This window comes from Triturus cristatus, chromosome 2_1 (genome assembly GCF_964204655.1).
Source record: "Triturus cristatus chromosome 2_1, aTriCri1.1, whole genome shotgun sequence".
NCBI lineage: Eukaryota > Metazoa > Chordata > Amphibia > Caudata > Salamandridae > Triturus > Triturus cristatus.
In genome coordinates, this window is record NC_140581.1 from 552,767,122 (window position 1) to 552,783,263 (window position 16,142).

The following is a 16,142-nucleotide window of genomic DNA, read 5'->3' on the forward strand; positions in this document are numbered from 1 at the left end:
CTGACTAGAACTCGTCTGCTTTTAGAGTGGTGGGAGGAGTTGTCGCCTGCACCTGAATAGGGCTGTGCCTGCCTTTTACAGTGCTGTCTCTGCCCCTTTAGTGTGTCTAGAGCCAGGGCTGGGGATGGAATGGGAGTGTTGTGCACTTCTAACTTTTGTTGGAAGTACCCCCGGAACAAATACTTTGTAAGTATCAGTACAGGAGCTGTGACCCCATGAATTTAGACACTGCGTGGAACTTGTAGCCAGATGCTGCTCGCACTACATGCTGCACCAGAGGATTGCGGTGCCTCAGGTGGAACCACCATTTGGAGTATTTGCCTTGTTGGACTAGTCTGGTATCTACTGATCGTTGGTCTGCAGAGGGGACTGCCACTTTGCAATTGTTGCCTTATGTGCTAACCTGCTGCCGCCCTCTGCTTGTGCACCCCAGTGCTCCCCAAGGACATGTTGGCTATTGCTACATCAGTGCATGGTGAGCACTGGATTTGATTACTTCTTATGCCAAGAGGAGCGCATGGAGAGCACTCTACACTTTCCCTGAATGTACTGAGTGCTCCTCATTCGGAGTACAGTCCTTGAAGCGGGAGTGCCCTGTCGAGGCATCTGCTCTCTGACCTTTCCCTGGGAGATTCCCTCCTCAGCGAGAATGCGGTAAGTCACACAGCAAGAAGACACAGGCAGCCCTTCTCCCTCCGCGCAGTGCTCTGGGACGGGCCCGACACAAAATCAGCATCTAGGCTCCGCCCCTGGAGCCTCATTGAATGTGGAGAGACTGCAGCCACCACAGAAGTCGCTGACTCTGGAGTCCCTGGAGGGAACCAGAATACTGGGTGTTCTGCTCAACAGGGAGGCTCCCAGCTGTGACAACCAGTTCGGGGCTGAGTCAATGTTGTGGCTCAGACCCCCAGTGGCAGGTCAACAAGATCAGGCAAAGCAGGGCGCCCGTCGTGCGCTGCAGGTGTAAGATGTTGGCTTTGCTGTGGCTGGACCCGAAGGTCTTGTGCTGCAGATTCCAGTACCTACGTGCCCCTGCTTCCCAAATGGAACAGGAGGCAGACACTGCTACTTCACCAGAGGAGTCCAGGAGGTGATCCTGATGGGGGGTTGTAGGGGATATGAGGCTGAAGGGCTGAAATCCTCTGTTTTTGTTCATCTGCTTTGCAACCCTGCGGGCAGCTGCCTTGAGTCTCCCTACATGCGGGAGACTCAGCTGGGTTTCTCGACCCTTGGCTATGACGTGGGCCCCCCTACAGTGTTGGCACATACCTGGGGGCACTGCTTGCTCACAGGAAAGAGTAAAACCTTGAAGGAGGTCCCAATCCTACCGCCGGAACCATTACCACACTCTCTGTAATAGGAGTGCATGGGGTATTGAGGCCTGTGTGGGCTTTGGGTTAACAGTGAGGCTTTCATTATTTACCACAATTAACTGTTGTAGGTGGGCCATGGGTCTTCTAGTCTCTGTTTGGGAACCACATTACCATATAGGGTGCATTAGAAATGTGCTTTATGAATCTATGGTGATACTGGTTGTTACCTCATCACATATGGTAAATTATGTACAGTGATGTTTGGTAACCCACGTGTTTTCTCTTTATGACGTGCCTGCAGCATTTTGTGCCCTGATTTAAAATGTATGCCGGTTGATGTCTTACAATGACGGGATGACAGATATTATTTCAGAGCATACCTTATCTGCATAGTGAAGTGTAGGATGCTGTTTTTATGGCGTGAGCAAACTATAAGTATTTACTTTATGCACTAACTGTGATGTTATGACAATTGCCTGGTTGGCAGTTCTTTATGATCTACGTGATGTTGTGACAATTGCCTAGTTGGCATAGAGATTTATGTGATTGTGGTCTATGTGTTTTATATAAAATATATGAGATATTTGTATAAACCACTGTGTGTAGTCTCTTTTGGTGTGTGTAGTGTGTTACTGGTGTGTGTATTGCGCATGTGCTTTACACATTGTTTCTGGGATAAGCCTGACTGCTCTGCCAAACTACCAAGGGGGTGATCAGGGGTTATCTTGGGTGTGTAACTCCCTTATCCTGACTAGAGTGGTGGGTCCTGCCTGACTTAGGTGCATACCCTAACCCCATTTCTAACATTGGTGATCAGCGGTGAGGTAAGAGGACTTGGCGCAGTATCATAGTGACTCATTTTTGCACTACAAACTCTGCACTTAGACCATCACGTGTTTTTTTTCTTCTGATTTTCTTTCATTGGTCATTTTTTTAAATTGTGTACTTTTGCTTTAACTCTTACGCCTAGGAATCTTGTGTTGTACTTGTGGGTTAGTACCCGGCCAAAATGCAATGTACCTTTAGCATACACAAACTTATGGAATGCAATCTGGAGGAGTTAAAGGGGTTGTTCAGGGAGAGCGCACTAGTGGTGGGTAGGCGCCCAGCTAGACCTTCAGAAAGTCATGCTTTGGTGTCAAGAGGAAAAATGGGCATGCGAAGACCATCGTAGGGCCCTGTACTTTGCTGAAAAGTTCCTTGAAGAGGTGTCAAACTTTAGAGCTGGCCCCTGACCCACTGGTTCGCCCACTGGGGAATGCTTCTCCCTCTCACCACTCCATCTGGGCTTCCACATCCTCCACTCAGGAATGTTGCTGTCAGTCACTAGAACTGGTGGGATGCTTGTGATGCAGTGGAAGCGTTGGGGGATTTTTCTGTTAGCTATCTATCCACACCAACCATTATATTACAATCAGAAGCGTAACTCTAATGACGGGCCCATAAGTCATTTGTTTCACATTTAGCAATATCAAAGGTCCTCCGATGAATCTTTGGTAGAGCTAAAAGGTACTCACCAATAATGCTATTTATCCATGAGGACCTACAATGAAGAAATATGCTAAACATTTGTCATCATAAACATATCCAAATAACTCAATAACTCTGGAATAAACAAAGAATATATCCTTTACTATTAGTTTATTATTTTTTCATAATATGAATGGTCAAACACAAACACAATACATTTCGAATGTCATAAATTGGTTCATTGAATACAGTATAGATTCACAATAATCATCACAGATCATTCAATAAACATCAGAAAATCAGGTATAGAGGAGTGAGAAGAGAAGGAAAAACATCAGTGAAACAACAGCTCACTTACAGATGAAATACTAATGCACAACGGGCAATTAGTTCGAAAGATTAACTCCACAGTCGTTAGAGCATAGCAAGGGCAGCACCATCAGCCGATCATGTGCCAAGTCTCCAAAAAGTCTCTTAGGAGCTATAGGATCTGCCAGCCAGAGAATCAAGAATCAGCAAGGCATGCAGCATACCACGAACGCAGGACAGGTCACAAATCTTGTGAACAAGCCGAGGAACATTTTCCCACAGAAATCTTTATAGTATGCTACTTCCTTTCCTTAACTAAAATGTTACTTTCTCTACTCTGTGCAAACATTTTCATTGGCTAAACACAATGGTGTGGCTGGCCTCTGACAATGGCCTTAGTAATACTTCTAAACACTCTTTGTCTAAAATTGTACTACTTCCAAGAGAGGAAGAACGAAGAACCTAGATACATTTGTATAAGATCTAGCAATAGTTACATACAATCCACGCCTAGACAGGAAAGAACGATCCAGCTTCTTTATTCTAAGGAAGTATTAGTTACATTTTCATTAAGAGCAGAAAGCACAGGAACATGGCAGCACATCTCCTAACAAACATTGTGGAGGCCTGCATTTATTTTGCCAAGAGAGAGAATCATTTCTAAAAAACTGTTGCCTTATGTGATGGCCTCCTGCTGCCCTCTGCTTGTGCCCACCAGTGCTCCCCAAGGGCATTTTGGCTCTTGCTACATCAGTGCATGGTGAGCACTGCGATTACTGCTTATGCCAAGGGGAGCGCATGGAGAGCACTCTACACTTAACCTGCAATCATGGCTCTATTGAGGGCAACAGAGGTAGAACTTGCTAGGCACTCCTCATTCCGAGTACAGCCCTTGAAGCAGGAGTGCCCTTTCGAGGCACTCACTCTCTGACCTCCGCAAAGGGAGATCCCCTCCCTAGCGAGAATAGCACAAGTCACGAAGGAAGCAGACACAGGCCCTTCTCCCTCTGCGCGGCGCTACGGGATGGGCCAGACACAAAACCGGCATCAAGGCCCCGCCCCAGGAATCGCATTGAATGTGGAGAGCCTGCAGCCACCCCAGATATCACTGTCTCCGTGGTCCCTGGGGCATGGGCGTCCGCAGAAATTTTTCCAGGGGGGGGCGAACCTGGCAAATGAAGGGGCGTGGCTAATGTTAATGGGGGCGGGGCTAAAATGGCAGACAATCCGGATCGGGTAATGTTCAGGCCAACCTGAGAAAAACAAGCATTGGCATAGCCAATAGGTCTCGCCTTTGGGACCTTATGACTGACTCACAGACTGAAGAACTTATATAGCGCACTTCTGCCAAGGCGTCTTGGCGCTGGGTAAGTATGATGCCGGCAGTATAAGTATTTAGTTCTGCAGCAGGTCCCAAACGCGAGACCAATTGGCTATGCCAATGCTTGTTGTTATATCTGGGCATGTTGAGAGGCTAGGGGACTGGGTCTCGATGTCAGGTTGGGAGCACAGCAATGACCTTCTCAATTTGAATGCGTAGATAATACAACCGGAGGGGTGAAATGAAAGGTTCACTACCAGGAATAACAGGAAAGTAGAAAGTTAGGCTGGTTAGAAAGGTAAGGAGGGGTAGAGGCAGGCATGGTGGTGAGGGGAAAAACAGATGCATGCTAGGAGAGCGCTGTGAGGGAGTGAGGCGAAATGGGAAGAGGCACTGAAGGTGGGTCGGGTAAAGACCGTAGTGAGGCAAACAGAAGGGTAGCGAGGGGTGAAGGGTAGACAAAGAAGTGAGGTGTAGAAGTAAAAGATTCAGGAGCAGAGACAGGTAAATCAAAGCTGGAGAGGGGAGAATAACGCAGTCGTAGAACCAGAGAGGGCCAGGTAGAGAGAGGGAGAGGTGTGTCAGAGACAGGTAGAGACAGCTGAGGAACAGGGAATAATAACGACTGAGGTAGACAGGCGAGGTAGAGGGGTGCGTTGATATAAAGGAAGTGCAGAGATGTGTCACAGATGTTACTGAAGAGGAAAAGAAGTAGAGATATTGAGAAAGAAGTAAGGCACAAAAAGAAGTAAGGGGTGAACAGAGGTAGAACGAGTGGAAGGGGAGAGAACACGTAGCAGATGAATGGCAGGGTAAAATGAGCGATCAGGCAGTGAGTGTGAGGAGTGGGATACAGAGGCATATGTGGCAGTGAGCGCGAAGTGCGGGGTACAGAGGGATATGTTGTGGCAGTTAGCGCAAGGTGTGGGGTACAGAGGGATATGTCGTGGCAGTTAGCGCGAGGTGTGGGGTACAGAGGGATATAAGGCAGTGAGCGTGGGCAGGGCCGACTTTAGCGCTCGTGGGGCCCAGTGCGATAATGCTTTTTGGCACCCCCAATGACCACCTCCACTTCAGGTTCTTCATAACCATCCTTTAACAGCGCCCCTCAAGCCTCCGTAACCATTCAGTCTCAGGTGCATTTAATTCATTTTATAGCGCCGCTCCTATCAGTGTAAGGTGTCACAACACTTTACATCACACAGATTACATAGAGACAATCAATCATAGGTGTTTAAATCAGTGCATAGGAAATGTTACATAAGAGAGAGGACAAGAAGGTGTAGGAGTCACATGTCATCCATACAGGTAGGCAGGATAGTTTAAGAGTGCTTGGTCAGGAGAATCAGAAACCTAGAATTTAAAACCTAGCACCATGGATGGGGGGGTTCTCTTTATTAATAAGAATTGATTTCTACCCAAATTAACCCATTTTGCCACATTAGGATAATGAAAAACTGGGGGGAAATCATAACGCTCTAGCCCAGTTTGCATGCATCTTTGCTAACAGTTACTTGCTCACTGTTCCACATTAGGATTTTAACTCATAAAGAGTTATCAACAATATGGTCTCTCTGACAAAAGTGTGACCCACTGACCTATTTACATTACATTATACGCACTTTGTGAGCTGCACGTTCTTTGCAGCAAGCATAGTAACCCTCTGCGCTCCCTTAGGATGAGTAGAAACTTCCACTACACAAAACTTTGATCTCTCCCTCTCTCTAAGGAAGTGCATTAATCACTGCAGTCATTTAGACATTTTTATAGGTGGCTGAAAGTTTCTAGGAGTCCAGGAAAGAAGCAGGTGCTTTTAAAATCATCATATTAGGGCCCCCTACACGAAGTCAGCAGCCGGTGCGGTGGCACCGGTCGCACCGCCCTAGAGCCGGCCCTGAGCACGGGGAGTGGGATACAGGGGGATATGAGGCAGTGAGCGTGGGGAGTGGGGTGCAGGGGGATATGAGGTAGTGAAACACAGGGTCGGGACGTCCTGCCAGACATGATAGGGTGCATACTGGCAGATAGATATGTTATTGACACAAGTCTGTACGTTTTAGTGGGATCTGAAATCCGGGCTATGCTGCAACCTCAGTTTTTGACTTGGGAGAATAATGCATCGACCCCCCCCCCCCCACCCTGAACTTCATTCAGAAGACCCCTTGCTCTCAGGCTACAGAGTGTTCAGGGCTGGCTTTAGCGCTGGTGGCGCCCAGTGCGACAAAGTTTGTTGGCGCCCCCCACGGGCGCTCCCACAGACTCCCACACTACTACCCTTTAACAGTACAGTACCCCCTCAAGTCTCCATAACCACTCTCTCTCAGATTTATTTAATAGTGCCACCTGTACCAGTTTAGGGTGTCAGAGCACTTTACATCGCAAACACTACTCAGATGCAATCAATCATAGGTGTGTAAATCAGTGTATAGGAAATGTTACATAATACAGAGGACTACAAGGTGTAGGAGTTGCATGTCATCCATACTGGTAGGCAGTTTAGTTTAAGAGTGCTTGGTCTGGAGAAGCACAGACTCAGAAAGTAAATCAGAACCCGATGGTTGGAGGTTACATTTCATAATGATGATTTTTTTTTACCGAAAGGATCTCTCTGACAAAAGCACTGACCTATTTAAACTATATGCATTTTTTGATCTGGATGGTACACATTCTTTGCAGCACACACATTAACCCTCTGTGATACATAAAATGAGTTAAAACTTCCACTTGACAAAACTCCTTTTCTCTCCAGGAAGAACATTAATCACCAAGTTATCTTGACATTTTTATTTTTGTATGACAATTTCGGAGGCCGGCAATGCAGCAGGTGCTTTTAAAACCATAAAATACTTCCAAATAGGCGCCCCCTCGAAGAGTCAGCACCCAGTGCGGTGGCACTGGTTGCACCGCCCTAAAGCCGGCCCTGAGAGTGTTAAAAGGAGGTCTTTGTGTCCAGACCTAACCACTCGTGCTTGTGGCGCGCAGCTCAAACCGGCCATTGTCATTCTGTTTGTGGCAATTAGCCGCAGACAGAATGACAATGGGCGGGAGGGGCAGCGAGGAGGAGTGCGAGGAGCCCCGTCAGGGACTTGAGGCCTCTGGCAGGGAACAGCTCTGCTCCCTGCAGGGCCCGTAATCCCGGACAAAAGGCGTCCGTAAAAGCATAAGTGGCCACAGGGGGGGCAAGGAGGAGCAGTCCAGGGGGGGGCAAGCGCCCCTCCTTGCCCCCCCCTGCGGACGCCCATGCCCTGGGGGGAACCAGACTATGGGTGTTCTGCCCAGCGGGTAGGGGGAGTGTTGAGGAGGTTACGAGACTGAAGGGCTGAAGTTCTCTTTTTGCGTGCAGCTGCTCTGCATGCCCACATGCAGCCACATTGAGTCTCTCTACACACAGGAGGCTCAGTTGGATTTCTCCACCCTGGGCTATGACGTGCCCCCCCCCTACACCCCCACCTCCAGTGCTGGCAAACACCTGACGGCACTGCTTACTCACAGGACAGGGGAAAACCTCAAAGAAGGGCTCGATCCTGCCATCTGAACCATTACTGCTCTCCCTGTAATAGGAGTGCAGGTGTATTGAGGCCTGTGTGGGCTTCTGGGTAATGGCGAGGCTTTCATTATTCACCAAATTCACTGTTGTAGATGGGCCTAGGGCCCTGCAGCCTACGTTTGGGAGCCACATTACCATATAGGGTGTATTAGAAATACTGTGCTCTATGACTCTATGGTGATACTGGTTGTTATCTTCAGACATATGGTGATTCATGTAGAGTGATGTTTGGTAACCCATGTGCTATCTCTTCCTCACCTACCTGTGGCATTTTGTGCCCTGATTTAAGATGTATGTCATTTGATGCCTTACAATGACAGGATAACGGGTATTAATTCAGAGTGTACCTAATCTTCATAGTGTAGTGTAGGGTACTGTTTTAATGGCGTCTGCAACCTATACGTTTTTATTTTATGCACTAACTGTGATGTTATGACAATTGCCTGGTTGGCAAAGTGAATTATGATCTATGTGATGTCATGACAATTGCCTAGTTGGTGAAGGGATTTATGTGATTGCGGTCTATGCGTTTTATAAACAATATATGAGATATTTTGATATACCACTGTGTGGAGTCTCTTCTTGTGATGTGTGCAGTGTGCCACTGGTGTGTGTGTTGTGCAAGCGCTTTACACATTGACTTTGGCATAAGCCTGACTGCTCTGCCAAGCTACTAAGTGGGTGGGCACAGGTTATCTTGGGTGTGTAACTCCCTTACCCTGACTAGAGGGGTGGGTTCTGCCTGGCTTAGGTGCATACCAGAGCCAAACAGAAACCATATTTCTAACAAATACTAACCATCACCCTCCTACAAGATTAATAATTCAGGCTATTATTGGCCACCTAAAGCTATAAGAAAGGTGTGAGTTGGATGAATTATTCATCATTTAATGGTTATTGAATTATTAAACACTGTTGCTGTGCTCATCTTAAAATTAGACGGCAGCACCACAATGTGGTGGACTGCCATTAAAGTCAGTGTTGAGAAGTAAGTGCTGGTGCAGCACACCGGAAACCATCTGCTCAGATTACGCACTGTCGTCACCACGACAAACAAGAAGCCAGACTGTATGCTTTGTGCATTCTCATGTGATTTTAATTCCTGAAAAATCCCAAACAGAACGCAGGAGCGATGATGACACTTTAGGAAAGTTTATGAAGAAGCCAAGCTCGATTGAAAGAGAATCTTGGTCATTTGTGCTTTTCCAGTAGAAGGTCCAAATTGGAAGAGGGTAAGGATTTTCCGCTTCATTAGTTGTATATCAATCAACTTGAACAGAGTCCATACACAGTATACATACATTCATTTAATAAACGACAGAAGTTTGCTAGGACTAAACAAATGAGTATGCAAAGGTAACTATTAATACAATGTTGCATACTCCTGTATATAGGTGTATACTTAAATACCAGGCTTGATAATATTCTTCTAGTTGAAAGCAAGTGCTGTGGCAGTGCAGCTCTTGGCCTGACTGCCAGCATCACTTCAGAGACCTGCCTTGGAGGGTTGCAAATGCCCACCTGTTGTCTGCATTTGTCCTTTCTCATGAGTAGCTTCCCTGGAGCTTCCATGCGGCTGGGTCACTCAGTGACACATGGTACATAGGAGGGTGTTCGTACATTCTTCTACATAACACCCCATGCATATATTTTGATTCTCTTGTGTTTTTCCGCCTGTCTGCCATGTGCTTATTGTCTTATTCACCTATAAGAACCACCTGAATTCTAACCTACTTGTGCACAAGGCACACACGGAAACCTTGAGGTATATATTTGCCCCGGATAGGCGCAGACATTTTCCATTGTGTCGCTTGCTCTTCCTTGTGCTGCAGTGACATTGACAGCGTAGGCAACCCTCTCTTATTTGCATGGAGGGTGTTTTTTTAGGTGAAACCTGAGGTGTTTTGTCTGTGCTGAGCTTTTAAAAAGGATACTCTCCGGTGCCCTGACTCATCACACAGAATCCAGGAAGTGCATACTACACAGAGGGAGCAACTAGCGATTTGCCAGCTTCTGGGTGTAGCACCAGCACTGTTCATGTAGACCTGGCATAGCTGACACAGGGAGAGGGTAGCCAGATCACATATGCCAACATTTAGGAGCACACAGTGAAAAGAAATGGTAGGGCTTAATAACCTCGGTCACTTGAAGTGGAATAGCCAAGGTCTTAAATGTGGGGAAGGGTAAGATATCTTTTTAGTTTCCATTGTAGAGAAAATATTGTTGTGAGACAGGAACTTTAGGAAGGTTTCACACAAAACGTATGCTGCAAGTCATTTATATCCCCTGAAATCAGAGAAAGAAAGGTGCCAAAGATATGGAAGGAGGAAGCGGGACACGGTGCCCCATCACAGAGTCAGGCATTGTCAGTTACATCATGATGAAGAACAGGAGCAGATGCCTGGCTTCATTCAGCTCTTTGAGATACATGAATATGGTAAGGAAAAACACAGCACAGTGGCAACATTTTCGACGTATTGTTGCTTAACTACGGAGGTGTGGGGAAAAGGCTCCCTGTTGTATGGCACTGCTGCAAACCGTAAATGGAGAGAAAACGAGAGAGAAACTCAGCAGAGGTTAGCGATGGAAAACACACACAATAGAGGAGAAATAGCACCAGAGAGGATGACGAAACTAGAGAGGCACCAGAGAGAGTGTGAGATTGCAAAGAATGTGAGAAAGGTGCTGCAGAGGTTAGAGTCCAGGGTAAGATGAAAGACGACTTCCAGCAGAGGATAGTGAACTAAGAGTGAGGGCAATGGACAGAGACAAGAGGGGGAAGTATCACAGGAGTGGAGAGGATATGGGCAGGGGCCAGAGCTGCCGACTCGAGAGCTGAGGATCCTAGTTAGAGTCTCTGCAGTGCAATATCCTGTGATTCTCAGCAAATCACTTAAACTCTTGGATGAGCTGAACTATATAAATCTGCTGCAAGGCGAAAAAGCGGAAAGAGGCAAACCTTTGTGAAACATTGTTCCACCAAAGTGGATATTATCAGTATTTCGGCTACAAGAAACTGATAAGAGAAGCAGAGAGGAGTAAGCATTGATAAATGCAGGAAATATGCTACAGCCAATAGAAATGTAGACAAATTAAGCGCCAAACACAGGAACCATTGAAAAGCCAGGACAGAGAGGGGACGGGATGTGAGCTCCTTTTAAGTTTATATTAAAAACAAACCTCAAAAGGAAACGGAGTTGATACGACAAAAAAGTGCATCACCCACCATTTCACTACTTCCTTCAGGGCTGTAAAGTCACCAGGCAGTGAGGGAAGACGGAGTGGCGGCTATTGTACCACACACAAGTTTTTCACTGATGTCACATCACAGCACAACATTATTGCATAATAGAATCTATACACAACGAATAGATTATAGTCAGATGATGACTAATAAGCTTCTGGAACCCTAATAGTTGCTAGCTTTTTTTAGGTATTTTGGCTGCTCCCAAAGGCCAAATCAAAGAATGAACAGATATAATTTAGAAATATGATTCAGGAACAACAAAATAAAGACTCCAACCTCACCAGGGATCCCAAAAAAAAGCTAAGGTCCGAGGGTAGCTTGGAAATTCCCTTACTGATTTTTAGTCTTCTACCTAAGAAGCTCAACCTTTCTTTATATAATTTCCCTTATCAACTATAGGTGTATGAATACATGCCCACTCTCCTAGTCCTATCTGTCCCCGTACATGGCAACTATTAATGACTGCCCTATGCTACTGACTACACATGCACGGGAAGACTTGCGCGCCCACTTGGCATGCCCTAGGGTGTTATCATCACTCTAAAGAGACAGCACAGTGTATGCCATGCTCCATTCCACTCCTATTCAAGGGAGAGAGAATGGCCACTAAGGCCACTAAGAAATGGTAATAATGGTACATCAATGTTGGCCGAGAGGCACACCCCAATGGAAGGGGCAGCTTGCTTCACACCATGGCAGATCAACTGTGTCTTCACATGGGAGAAGACACTCATATTTTAATAACATTATCTATGAAAACATTTTTGGAAATGGGGCTTCTGGTTGTGCAAGCGTACACAGCTTTTTTGTTTTAATTTGTGCACTTGAGCCTCTGGTTGTGAACACAATATTTCTGTTCATTTGTGTTGCAAAGTGAGATTATTTGTCAGGAACAAGGATACTTGGTAACATAGCACATTGAAAATACAGCACAATACTATGTGAAGAAGAGGAAGCTATACGGCAGAGAATAATATAATTTTGTTGGTAGTGATAAGTAAGTAAGTGTGGAAATCTGCAGATGAGCTGTAACAAAACAGTTTGGAATTTATATTCTTTTTTAGTGTAATGCCAAGACTAATTTCCACATGACTATCCCTTGTCTTTAGTGCCATGCTGAACAAAAAAAGCATTCCATCACGTTTAAATACGAAATAGGTCGCACACTGCTCGTCATACCAGCAAATAGCCCCATAGAACTCTGGATAATGTAGTGGCAGCGGTGAGTACGCCTATGCCATGAGTATGTCACTGTTATGCCATCCCTGGACACGTGTTTCGAGGTAATTGCCTCTCGTCAGCAGGGAGCAGGTAAGTATGTGGGGTGCCGAATAGACTGCCAAAATATCAAAGGTATAGTACCTCTCACGGCGCGCAGGTGCTGAACCAAGGCTCGTCAGCCCAAGTCGCTCGAGAGAGCTTAAAAGCAAATACGAAATAGGTCGCACACTGCTCGTCATACCAGCAAATAGCCCCATAGAACTCTGGATAATGTAGTGGCAGCGGTGAGTACGCCTATGCCACGAGTATGTCACTGTTATGCCATCCCTGGACACGTGTTTCGAGGTAATTGCCTCTCGTCAGCAGGGAGCAGGTAAGTATGTGGGGTGCCGAATAGACTGTCAAAATATCAAAGGTATAGTACCTCTCACGGCGCGCAGGTGCGAAACCAAGGCTCGTCAGCCTAAGTCGCTCGAGAGAGCTTAAATGCAAATACGAAATAGGTCGCACACTGCTCGTCATACCAGCAAATAGCCCCATTTGGTTTCATTCATAAACAAGCACTGGCAAAGCCAATAGGTTTCGTTTTTGGGCCTATACCAAAATGAGTACTTACTCATTTTGGTATTCACAGAAGGCACTCACTCATCAATGAGTAAGTGCCTTCTCTGAATACCAAAATGAGTAAGTGCCTTCTGTGAATACAAAAATGAGTAAGTGCCTTCTGTGAATACCAAAATGGTAGTAAGTTTAGGATTTTGTCTTAAGTTAGTTCTGTGAATCGGGCCCTAGATTGACAAGCTAGGACATCAATAGGAAACAAATGAGAGTGGCAGGAAGCAACCCAGTCAAAAAATATAGGTTGGCTCTGAGCCCCTGTATGTTCTTTGTAAGCCCACAACAAGTCTGGCAAAAAACACTGTCTGTGTTGTGTTATGCTATAAAATATTTGTACCGTGCAGCTTTCACTCTGAGGAGCATCATGGTGCTATGCGGTGCCCTAACATAGCCAACAGATCGTAACTGAGAATTCAGATGAGTGATCAGCAAAGAGCATCTGGGGCATTAAAAATCCATGTTTTCAGGGCTTCCCTGAAGTTAGTCTCTGTCTGAATGAGACGAAGATGACCAGGAAGACGGTTCCAGGCTTTGGACCTATGACCGCAACTGATTGGCCACCCTTGGTGATACATCTTAAGCTAGGGGGCTTAAGAAGGTTCACTGACGAGGATCTAAGGACGTGCTGTGTCACATAGGGAGTAAACCTGGACCGTAGGTCATTAGGACCTGAAGATCTGAAAGCTCCTTGGGTAACCACTATCCTGAAAATTACTATTTTGTGGAAGGGCAGCCAGTGTAATGATTTTAGGGCAGCTGAAGCTAAGGAGCCTCGTAGCCATTTTAAGACTAACCATGCAGCTGCCTGTTGGACTATCTGTAGTTTGTTTAGTACGGAGTTGTTGGTCCCTGCATATAAGCTGTTACAGTAGTCTAGTCTGAATGTGATTAGGGCCACTGCCACTGCCTTTCTGGCAGTGCAGGGAAGTAGATCAAAAATCTTTTTGAGGGACTTTATCAGGTGAAAGCAGGTGCCTGCCACCACTAAGGATTGCTGACGAAAAGATAGAGATGAGTTGAATTTCACTCCCAAGTTCTTTACTACATTCACTATGTTGGTGGGAGAAGGGGGATATCTTTGGGCCTCTATATGTCAGGGTAGAAGGTATTGATTTTTCCTAATGTCATATTCTCAGTTAGTTCCGTGTTACAGTTCAGGTGATTCACTTCCATCCATTGGAATACAGCTGTAAGACAACATTGTAAATTCTCTTCAGCCTTGGTGGAGTGCAGTGTCTAACACCAAAATTAGCTGAGTATCATCAGCATATGAGATGGTCTCAATGTTGAAGGATGATAACTCTAGGAGTCGAGATCTAAAAAACAACCCAGCACATTGGACAAAAAAAATGTTGAAGGCATGAAAAATGTTCATCGAAATGCATAATGTTAGTACAACGTATATAGAACAAGCATTGGCAAAGCCAATAGGTCTCGATTTTGGGACATACTGACTTTGCCAATGACTTTTGGTGAAGCTGTGCAAAATTGCCAAAAGAAAACATAGCGTGATGACACTGCTGTGTAATTAATGTGTGATAAAAACATTGAAATATAAAAACTATAACAAAGTAAGTGAGGGTTTGAAACCATGGCATGTTTTTTCTTTTTTAATAGTAGAAATCAACACTGTCCAACACAGTACTAACCTAGAACAAATGAACCATGGCTGTGTCACAACTCGCTCCCTGAGTTCTCGTGTCCAGCACAAGGGACTGAATTGCGGAACTCTCCAGTGTTCTAATATGCTTCTGGACCCTCCCCTGCATGCATATGGTGACTTCCATCCATTTGGACACTATTTGAGAAATGCCAATCCATGCCGGGTTTTGCGGGAGCCAATCTGTTCGTGCTTGAAACTTCATTACCTATAATCCCCTGCTCACTGATTTGTCTCCGCCCCTGCAAGCCAAGAATGGTTAGAGGAATTCAACACACCTGTGGCTGGCAGCTACTAGCCTGCTCACACCTGATGCATGTGATTACTGTGAACTCTTTTAAGCCCCAGCTCCTTTCAGTCCAGTGTTGGTTATTGTAGCTGTGTTTCTGTGAGGCCGACTCTTGTTTCCTGAGTTTTTGATATCCTTGTTTCCTGAGTTCCTTAGCTATAGTTATTCCTTGATTCCTTCTTTTCCTCAGTCCCTGAACTATAGTTATTCCTTGATTCCTCTTTCCTGAACTAGCACTGCCTTCAGTGATACCTTGACTACTGAGCCTTAGCTGCTCCTTGTTTCCTGGAACCTGAACCAGGACTGTTTAGCGTACCCTTGAAGCTACTCTCCTATATTTCTATTTTCCCAGTACCTGCTTTTCTTTCCATTACCTCTGATCCAGTTCCTAGTTTGCTGTCTTCCCATGCCTAATGTCTTGCTTCTAGTTTCCTTGTATGTTTGTTTCCTGCTTTCTGGCCATAGGCTTTCCTACTCTGCAGTGGATCTACTCTCATTTAACCTTAATACCGCTACCTGTCGGTATGTCTTTCCCGGCCGATTCAAAGGTAAATGCTGCTGTCCAGGTTGCGGATGGTATCCCAACATATACCGGGCTTCTGAGGGTTCCCGTCCGCTCCCTCCCAAACAGTTTAAGTGCTTATTGCTTAACACCCGTTCTTTACATAGGCACGCTTTGGACATCTTTGAGCTACTTACCTCGGAGAATCCACTCTGTCTCTTGCTCACAGAAACATGGCTCTGTGAGTCGTCTAATCCTGACATCGCGGCAGCCTTTCCGCCAGAGTATATTGTTTACAGACAGGATAGGACAGTGGGTAAAGGTGGTGGTGTTGCACTTGCAGTTCTTAGATCTTTTGTCTGCACAATTATCCCATCTCTGCCTATTTCTGGCTGCGAATCACTCGCCTTTTCCATTGCACTCTCCCCGCATCAATCTTTTTCTGGGCTTTTGGTCTACAGACCTCCGGGTCTGCGGGGTTCCTTCTTTGACGACCTTCAGTCTGCTATTACTGCTCTTTGCTTGAAGGTGGAAAACTGCATAATGTTAGGGGACTTTAACATCCATATGGATGTTGAGTTGGACAGTGAAGCGGTCAAAATCAAGGACATCACTGTTCCTCTTGGTCTAACTCCTTATATCACA